This window comes from Dipteris shenzhenensis, chromosome 30 (assembly GCF_047967505.1).
Source record: "Dipteris shenzhenensis isolate YYH24624 ecotype China chromosome 30, Dip_SZ_1.0, whole genome shotgun sequence".
Classification (NCBI taxonomy): domain Eukaryota; kingdom Viridiplantae; phylum Streptophyta; class Polypodiopsida; order Gleicheniales; family Dipteridaceae; genus Dipteris; species Dipteris shenzhenensis.
Genome location: NC_141625.1, coordinates 37,309,732 through 37,318,527, shown reverse-complemented (window position 1 = coordinate 37,318,527; position 8,796 = coordinate 37,309,732).

Genomic DNA, 8,796 nt, shown 5'->3' with positions numbered 1-8,796 from the left:
TTGTGAAGGCTATTTGAAGTTTGATACCAGATTAGCTCAAGTTAACAGAAGAACGGTGTTTGTTGTGATGCAGGGCATGACGGACTTCTCGCAGGCGAACTTGCCGGAGTTGATGATGGCGCAAGGGCCAGAAATAACTACGTCGCCTTATAATTCCGGCAATACGGCCGGCGGATCTCCGCCAGCTCCAAGCTATCACCTGCTCGATAATATGAGCTTCAACGCTGCCCCGAGCAGCCACCATCTCTCCGTTACTTGCCAATCGCCGGAATGCAAACCCTGCAACATGCGGCAGCTGATAACACCGCAACAACTCAGAAGCAATCGCACTCCCGAATCCGCCATCTCACCCGCATCCGTGTTCGATCCGAATTTCGCCGGACATCTCGTCGGGAATCCCTTCATTGTTTAAGCAAAGCCACAACGGATTCCTTGTCCCAAATCCGTAGTTTCGCTACGTGCAGACATATTTTGCACCTTGTAATTAAAATGATAATTCCTTTTCTCCTAATCAAAAGATAATCACCTTCTTTTCCTTTTGGATTTGTTGGTAACTTTCCTCTTTGATTTGACCAACCAATTATCATAGATTTAGCAATAAAGACTCTTTAGGAAATTTGAGACTCTTTAAGTATCCTTTATTTAATGCTTTTCAGAACAGCAAGCATTGTTATATAGCTATACTACATCAAAACTTTTCACAAATGCGTGTACTCTAAAGTGTTACTTTCCAATTTTGGGAAATTGTAATAACTTTGTTACTTTCTTTCTTATTCGATGCAATATAATCAATAACCAATTTGTCTTAGGAATAGAATTTTAATTCCATATTGTGCTTGTGCCATATTTTTGCATTATACACTACAAGGCATAGGCCATTTTCCGACGGAAATACCAATGCTTTTTACATTAATTTTTTTTTTCACGGGCGCAAAGATTGCTATAAAAGTCGTTAAAAGTGTCGAAAAAGGAACGCCCTATAAACCGTTACTATATAGCAACGCTGTTAATTGTCGCTATATAGTGACGATGCAAACGTCGCTATATAGGACACTGTTAATCGTCGCTATATAGCGACACTGGTAAACGTCGCTATATAGCGACGATTAACAGAAGTAAATAAAAAGGGTTAGTGGGGCTAAACAGGGCTTCCTTTTGGCTCTGTTTAGCCCCACTAATCCTTTTTTTTTTTTGTAATTACAAAAGAAAGTTTTTTATAACAAAATTTCCCTTGCTTGCAGGGTGATACAAAATTGTTCTTGTGAAATGATGAGGAAAAAATGCATATACATATACGACAGTGTTTGTAACAAAATTACCCTGTGAAAGGGCGATACAAAATTGCTCAAACGAGCGGATATACAAAATGCTGCTACCACTACTCATCCGAATCCGAATCATCTTCGTCTTGTTGGCCTGTTCCTTGGTCCTCGACACCTGCGTCTTCTCCCTCGTCCTCGGCACCTGCGTCCGATCCTTGCCCCTGTTAATCGCTCGTCTCCCATGATGGGACGCTTGAGCTTTGACCCTAAGAGTGAACCATATAAATCAAAAATTAGATTGGAACTTAAATTAAAAAGTGAGATTATAAGTAGGAGTAAACTTATACCGTGCGAGCAGCCACCTCAGCCCAATCGACTGTCGCTCCCATTGCCTCTTGCTCAATAAACCACGGCTTTGTTCCTATCCGAAATGCGCGCTGCGTCTCTGCATCCGTAGGAAGACGACCCATCGCAGCTTGCTGTGGATCCAATTTACCAGAGTTAGAGTTAGCTAAAGTGCATGAACAAATAGAACAATACATTAAATGGGAAGAAGTAGACTTACCACGGTTGCCTCGAACGCATACTGTCCGCCTGCACCAAAGTGCAAAGTACGTACGACGTCCAGCCGTCTCTTCGCAGCCCTCCTCTGACCCTCGAACATTTCGGGATGGTCCCTATGTTGCTTCTTGAAGTACTTCCAATCAGCTTTGTCTGCCCAGCTGGGTTTAGCCAACCCCTTTGTAATGGAAGTACGCAAGGTTGATCTACGATGCTTTAGGACCAAACCCATGCGCTTGAGCATATAATTGTCATTAAACTCCACATTTGGCGGATTAGGGTATCTTTGTTTTAACTCATCGATCATTGCCTGCTTCTTTTGGGCATCTTGATACCGCCAATCGGTATTTATGCCGCTCTTGAAGTGATGACTCATCAACCTCCTCATGGCGGCCATCACTGCTTTGCCCTTTTTATCTTCTATTATCTCTCCGGCAGATGTGATTTGATAGGAGAGATCCCCTGATGAGTAAGGGGGACTGACGGTAGCAGAGTCTGAAGGAGTGGAAGCTGCGCGACCGCTTCCGGAGCGAGGAGTAGCAGTGGGACTAGGAGAGGGAAAGGGACCTGACTGATACTGTGTCTCCGGACCAAGTGGAGACCTAAAGGAGCGTGAGTGTGCTGACTCATCTACATCTCCGGAGTCAGCACAACATGAGCCGCCTGTCCTACTCTTTCTTCCCTTGCGGGAGGCATGCGCAGGTGATGATCCCGCGGTCGAAGGGGCGCGAGGGGATGGCTGGGCAGTACGTCCACCCGTCGGTGTAGGGAAAGGAATTACAGAGGTCCTCTGAGAGAGCAGAGAGAAGAATCTCGCTGCCTCCTCATCGCTCATCTGCGCTACAAACTCGTCGGGACTCTCGACAAAGCCATGCGCGGCTAGTAAAGGAGTTTCCCGAGGGGTAGTCGCAGTGCTACGTGGAAGAGGGGTCGGACCAGGGGTAGTTGCAGTGCTAGGACCGAGAGGAGTCAGACCAGGGGTAGTCCTCGGGGTAGTCGCCTGAGAGGAATCAAAGTCCTCTAGAGCATATAGATCGTGAGCTCTCCTCCTGCGAGGCTGTCCGTACTTGTCGGATGAGCGACGTGATCCCATGTCTAACATAGACACAAACACGAAAACAGAAAACAAAAAAACAAACATAAGCATTCTCATAGGCATAGGCATAGGCAAGAAGAAAGAAGAGGGAAAGGAAAGAAGAGGGAAAGGAAAGAGGGAAAGAAGATGGAAAGGAAAGAAAAGAATGAGAATGAGGAAATAGAGAATGAGAGAAGGGGGAAATAGAGAAGGGGAAAGAGATGAGGGAAAATAGAGAAGGAGAGAAGGGGGAAATGAGAGAAGGGGGAAATAGAGAATGAGCTTATGCGGAAATAGAGAATGAGCTTAGGCTTCTCTCATTCTCTATTTCCGCATAAGCTCACGCATAAGCATGAGCTTATGCGAAAACTTAAGCATAAGCTCATGCTCATGCATGAGCATAAGCATGAGCTTATGCTTATGCTTATGCTTAAGCATAGGCATCGGAAATAGAGAATGAGCTTATGCGGAAATAGAGAATGAGTTTCCGCATAAGCTTCTCTCATTCTCTATTTCCACATAAGCTCATGCATAAGCTCATGCTCATGTATGAGCATAAGCATGAGCTTATGCGGATGCTTATGCTTAAGCATAAGCATAAGCATAAGCTCATGCTTATGCTCATGCGGAAAAAGAGAAGGAGCTTATGCATAAAAAGAGAAGGAGCTTATGCGAAAAAAGAGAAGGAGCTTATGCATATGCATATGCATAAAAAGAGGAGGAGCTTATGCGGAAAAAGAGAAGGAGCTTATGCGGAAATAGAGAATGAGAGAAGCATAAGCTTCTCTCATTGTCTATTTCCGCATAAGCTCACGCATAAGCATAAGCTTATCCGTAAACTTAAGCATAAGCTCATGCTCATGCATGAGCATAAGCATGAGCTTATGCTTATGCTCATGCGGAAAAAGAGAAGGAGCTTATGCATAAAAAGAGAAGGAGGAGCTTATGCAGAAAAAGAGAAGGAGCTTATGTGGAAATAGAGAATGAGAGAAGCATAAGCTTCTCTCATTCTCTATTTCCGCATAAGCTCATGCATAAGCATAGCTTATGCGGAAACTTAAGCATAAGCTCATGCATGAGCATGATCTTATGCGGAAAAAGAGAAGGAGCTTATGCGGAAATAGAGAATGAGAGAAGCATAAGCTTCTCTCATTCTCTATTTCCGCATAAGCTCATGCATAAGCATAGCTTATGCGGAAACTTAAGTATAAGCTCATGCTCATGCATGAGCATAAGCATGAGCTTATGCTTATGCTTATGCATAAGCATGAGCATAAGCTCATGCTTATGCTCATGCGGAAAAAGAGAAGGAGCTTATGCATAAAAAGAGAAGGAGGAGCTTATGCGAAAAAAGAGAAGGAGCTTATGCGGAAATAGAGAATGAGAGAAGCATAAGATTCTCTCATTCTCTATTTTCGCATAAGCTCATCCATAAGCATAAGCTTATGCGAAAACTTAAGCATAAGCTCATGCTTATGCTCATGCGGAAAAAGAGCTTATGCGAATGAGAGAAGGGGGAAATAGAGAAGGGGGAATGAGAGAAGCATAAGCATAAGAGAATAAGAGGGAAAGGAAATAGAGAATAAGAGGGAAAGGAAAGAGAGAAGGGAAAAGAGATGAGGGGGAAAGAGAGAAGGGGGAAAGAGAGAATAAGAGAAGAGGGAAAAAAGAGAAGGGGGAAAAAGGAGAAAAAGAGAAGGGGGAAGAAGGAAAGAGTGAGAGGGGAAGAGAGGGTTCCTACGCCCATCACTGCAGCTAGCGCTTAAGGCGCTAGCTACAGGCCAATGCAAATAACAAAAATAATAAATGGAAAAAAGAGGAAGCACTTACCTATAAAAGTATGTCCCGCTCGGTGTAGTGGACTGGCCCTACAAAAGAGAGAGTATGTCCCGCTCGGTGTAGTGGACTAGCCCTACAAAAGAGAGAAAACAACCCATTTTTTCAAATAAGATGTTAGTGGAAAGAGGAGATTACAAAAGCAACTTCTTGAAGGGAGGAGATTGAGGAGACAAGGAAAGGAGGAGATTGAGGAGACAAGGAGAAAGAGAAGGAAGAGAAATACAGAAAAAAGAGGTGAGTTTTCTTTCTTTCTTTCTTGAAATCTCGTTTTTTGTTTCAATCCTTTCAAATCAAGCATGAAAACTAGTTTACAGGTTTAGCAATACAATAAGAAACACTCACAAAACTAAAGCTAACAAACAAACAACCTACATTGTTGAAACAAACTCACCTCTTGAAGAACTTTCTTTCAGGAAACCAAAGAGGGAAAAGGATAGAGAGGGAGTACAAGAGGTAGGAGAAGGGTGAGGAGTGGAAAATAGAGTGGGAGGTTGCTTGGAATAGATGGGAGGTCGTCGAAAATAGGTGGGAGGAGATTTTGGGTTGCTTACTTGAGAGATTAGGGAATGGATTGAGCAAAACGCCGCGCGTTTCGGCGTTTCGGGTTTTAACCCACAGCGTCGCTATATAGCGACGCTACGTTTTTAATTAAAAACGTCGCTATATAGCGACGGAACAGAGCGTCGCTATATAGCGACGCTTACTGTTTATTTTTTTTATATGGCCTCAAGTGAAGCTCAAACATGCTATGCTTATAATTGTCAATATCTCCTCTTACTATATAGCCTTACTATATAGGCTTTTTTGTTTCAATCCTTACTATATAGTGACGTCATTCTTTTTATATGGCCTCAAGAGAAGCTCAAACATGCTATGCTTATAATTGTCAATATCTCCTCTTCATGCTTATGTTGTGATTTTATAAGTGTAGATGGAAGGGATGAGTGGAAGCTCATCCGATGATGCGCCAACGCCCGGGAGCACGAAGTGGCTTACGGAGAGGTTATACTCGCACGTGGAGGTCAGCTTGATCCACCACCATCATATTTGAAAGCAAGTGATTGGATTCAAGCTTGGAGGGCGAATGGAGAGGAACCTCCTCCTGGTATGAAGAGGCTATCGATCTTTCACGAGCTTTCTTATTGGGGTCAGTTACAAATCAATCATCTCTTGGATCCCATGCATATCTTCAAGAATGTGGGGGCTACCATTTGGGCACACTTGGTTGGTTCCAAGGACTCGAGAGGAGTGCGAGAAGACTTGCGTGCTATGAATAGGATGTCTCGTTTGTGGCCCCAAGTGCATGCTTCGGGCAAAGTAGTCCTCCCGAAAGCAACGTGGATCCTCTCTACGAGGGAGGAGGCAGCGATCAAGGCAGACATTGCCTCTTTTCAAACACCGACAGGGTACTTGCGTTGCTTGAAAGGAGCATTTTCAAAGGACAATAAGCTTAGTGGGCTCAAGTCCCATGATTGGCACAAGGTCTTACAGGTATTCTAAGTAGAATTAGTGTACCGACAATAGTGATGCGTTAGCGTAATTATTATTATGTTATATTGTTGACATGACTTCATTGTTGCTTTGATAGTTCATCCTTCCAATTACAATAAAGGGTGCTTACAAGAAGATGTTAGAAATGCTATATTCAAGGTCTGTGGTATTGTGAGGTATGCTTACTATCAAATCACATTATGTATTTTCTTAATGGACATGTGAAATAGGTGGATATCTCAAATATCTTACATATGCATGGACATGTGAAATAGGTGGATATCTCAAAAAGAGATCTCTATATCGAGCATCGAGAAGGCTAGGGTGGAATCCATCGAAGCCGTATGCTTGCTTGAGAAGCACTTTCCCTCAAGCATTATGACAACTCAAGTCCACTTGCTTATGCACATAGTTGATGAGGTGGCTATAGCAGGTACCGTTCATAATCGATGGATGTTTTTTCTCGAGCGGTTTATGAAAACTTTAAAGGGGTTTATAAGACAAAGAGCAAGACCGGAAGCAAGCATGGCAGAGGGATGGCTTGTGCAAGAGTCATTAGTATATATCATAGAGTTTCTTGCATCCACAGATCCTGATATGCCGCAAGCTTGGCACAACAAGGATGATGATCGCATCATTAGCGAGGTCCCCCAAGGAAAAGGGATTGAAAGAAAGATGAGCGAAGAGCAAATGGAGAAATTCAATAAGTTTTGTATCCTCAATAGCCCTGAGATGCAGAAGTGGATTGAGAGATATGAAGTGGCCAAAGCAGAAAGAATAAATGCAAGGACGAGATTCAGAGTAATGTACAGGTGATCACAACCATATCCACGAGATCTGGCTCTTCTCCCTACTCACATGTCACTTGATTGGCTACAACTGGCTGTACATAAAGTCGAACGTGATGGAGAGATAATAAACGAGCGCGAGCGGGAGTTATCATCTGGATGTATGGTGCATGTAAGTTTCTTATCTCTTGACGTAATTAAGTAATTATTTGTGGCAATATATGCTATAAAATAGGTGCATCTTCATTGTTTTAATGATGCTCTTTTACAGTAACAAAAGTACAATGCATTATGATCATATGGACGACATTTTCGCGTGGAACGCATCGATTCAAAGAGAGTCACGTATGATTGGGGAGTCATGGCTAACTTCACACAAGATAGCCGAGCAAGTGCTTCAGATACCAATCTTCTCTCCTCACAGTTGGATTATTGTGGAACCATACGTGACATCTATGAAATTGATTTCAGACGATTTACTATTTTCATTCTTGATGTAAAATGGTTTAGAACTACTTACAACGGTCCCCATGCGACAGTGAGAAAAGATAGTAGCGGTCTCTTTGCAATAGACTCCACCAAACATTGGACCATTGAAAGTGATACTTTTGTTCTTCCCGAGCACTGTGAGCAGGTGCATACTAATGATTTAATTAGTCGAAGCTTTCGTTTTTAAAGTCCATTGATATATATATAATTGACGACATTTGGCACCCATCTTCAATATAGGTGGTTTTTCATCCGGATCGTTCTGATCCAAGATGGTGGTACGTGATCCAAGTTGCACCACGAAGTAAGCAAATTTTTGAAGATCGAGATGTGGATATGGAGATGCCACTACCAATGCCGGATCCAATTGATGAATCTAGCGAAGAAGATGTAGATCACCATATGAGGCAAGAGGAAGATGCGCATAATGACATCGCACGGGAGGAGGATGGAGATCACGATATTGACGAGGAAGACAACAATCATCAAGATCAATCACCACACTTAAGCTTTATTGAAGAAGATGATCAAATACTTTTAGGTGAACGTACGATACTAGAGTACGATGATGATATAGGAGATCAACTCGGTATAGAGTTGGAGATAGACTTGCTTGGCGCCTTAGACTTGGCTCAAGATGAAACAGTTGATGTAAATGCTCTTATTTGACTTTTCTCATCTCAAACTTGGACATGAATATATGAGCTTCAAAGGCTTGATGTACATGCTCTCATTTTTTTATTCTCTATGAGCTCAAACATGTATGAAAATTTAAAAAATTTTGTCATTGGAAAAAACTAACTTTTAAGGCCTAAAAAAAAAAAAAAACACCTCTGTAAAAACGTCGCTATAATATTTTGTCTCAATGTCGCTATATAGCGACTTTCTTAAAAGTCGCTATATAGTGACTTTTAGCAAAAGTCACTATATAGCGACGATTTACGAAACCCGATTTTCATACCGACGATTAACGCTAAGCGGGCGCTAAACATCGGTACGTAAACATCGCAATAGGATGCGTGTGTAGTAGTGATAGTACAAGTGTAGTTTAATTGACACCTACTTCCAAAGCAACTATTAGTGACTTTTCTTTTGCATTCTTTAATAAGTATCGACTTTATTGTTGTAATTTTTGTATTTTAATTTATTCTTTTGAAGAAAATTATAGATATTATGTATTTATTTTGATTTGTAAATATACTATGAAACTTGAAAATAAGAAAACTTTAAGATAATTGAGTGATCAGGCTTACAGGAAAACCATTGTTGCATTGAAAATAACATAAGAACA